The sequence below is a fragment of the Lipotes vexillifer genome, unplaced genomic scaffold (assembly GCF_000442215.2).
Source record: "Lipotes vexillifer unplaced genomic scaffold, Lipotes_vexillifer_v1.1 scaffold385, whole genome shotgun sequence".
Classification (NCBI taxonomy): domain Eukaryota; kingdom Metazoa; phylum Chordata; class Mammalia; order Artiodactyla; family Lipotidae; genus Lipotes; species Lipotes vexillifer.
Window position 1 is genome coordinate 628277 of NW_006792323.1, and position 1945 is coordinate 630221.

Genomic DNA, 1945 nt, shown 5'->3' on the forward strand with positions numbered 1-1945 from the left:
CTTACAAAAGAGCAAAGAAGAGCAGTTTTATTCTGCTGTTTGAAAACATGATTTTAGACCAAAAAGCTAAAAAAACACTGGTCATTATTCATTCACTACACAAATAATTGTTGAATCCCCTTACATAATTGTAAACACCATGCTAGATTCTGAAGATGTAGGGTTAAAAAAACACAGTAATTTATGGCTCATTTCTAGCAGCTAGATTACTAAATTCTCCCTCCTTTCTCTCTTTTTATTCCATCTCTCAGCTCCGCTCCTTAGCACTTCTAGACAAACCAAAACTTCCAAACTCTACCTGATAGCAATATTAACGTAATCAGTATGGCCTACCTGTAATGCCTGGGCAGTGCTGCTACAGAGGTCAGTGCTTCTTCTTTGGATTGACTCCTTAGGAAACATTTTCTTAATAAGTATGAAGGAGTAACTATGAAGAATGTTTCTTAATAATTTCGAGGAATAACGTATATCTCACTCTACCTATTTTACTGTGGTTTTTCTCACCTTTTTTCATTTCTCACTGTGAATAATAATCTAGCACAGTATGATAGCTCAATAAGTTACATGTCTAGGTATATTTTGAAGGGGATATTGACAGCATTCTGGAGTCTACTTTGATACAGAATATTTTAATTTGAATGAAAAAAAACAGCAACAATTTTTTTTTCTTTTTATAGGTCATACTGCCAAAGAACATTTTAACACACTGAAAACAGAAACGGGTCTATTAAAACACAATTAATATTGAGCTGCATGAACTGCTTGTATATTTTGGAGATTAATCCTTTGTCAGTTGCTTCATTTGCAAATATTTTCTCTCATTCTGAGGGTCGTCTTTTTTATGGTTTCCTTTGCTATGCAAAAGCTTTAAAGTTTCATTAGGTCCCATTTGTTAATTTTTGTTTTTATTTCCATTTCTCTAGGAGGTGGGTCAAAAGGATCTTTACAAACAATAAATGCTGGAGAGGGTGTGGAGAAAAGGGAACCCTCTTGCACTGTTGGTAGGAATGTAAATGATCCAGCCACTATGGAGAACAGTATGGAGGTTCCTTAAAAAAGTAAAAATAGAACTACCATACGACCCAGCAATCCTGCTACTGGGCATATACCCTGAGAAAACCATAATTCAAAAAGAGACATGCACCGCAATGTTCTTTGCAGCCCTATTTACAGTAGCCAGGGCATGAAAGCAACCTAAGTGTCCAACAACAGGTGAATGGGTAAAGAAGATGTGGCACATATATACAATGGAATATTACTCATCCATAAAAAGAAACGAAATTGAATTATTTGCAGTGAGGTGGATGGACCTAGAGTCTGTTACACAGAGTGAAGTAAGTCAGAAAGACTTAACTGTATGCTAACACATATACATGGAATCTAAAAAAAAAAAAGGTTCTGAAGAACCTAGGGGCAGGACAGGAATAAAGACACAGATGTAGAAAATGGACTTGAGCACACGGGGAGGGGGAAGGGTAAGCTGGGATGAAGTGAGAGAGTGGCATGGACATATGTACACTACCAAATGTAAAATAGATAGCTAGTGGAAAATAGCTGCATAGCACAGGGAGATCAGCTCAGTGCTTTGTGACCACCTAGAGGGGTGGGATAGGGAGGGTAGGAGGGAGATGCAAGAGGGAGAGGATATGGGGATATACGTATACACATAGCTGATTCACTTTGCTATACAGCAGAAACTAACACAACATTGTAAAGCAATACTCCAATAAAGATGTTAAAAAAAACCCCCACAGTTAATGACATGAGCAAGTATAAAGTACAATTATAACACAATAGTTGTCTGCATTTAGACAGAGTGCACAGAGTTTTCCTGTGAGGGTTGTGTGCTTGGGGGTCTTACCCTTTGATGGTTCTGAATGAAAGCGGGGTGGGATGAATTGAGGGGCAGAAGCTTTACCACCATTAACTTTGTGTCTATGATTCC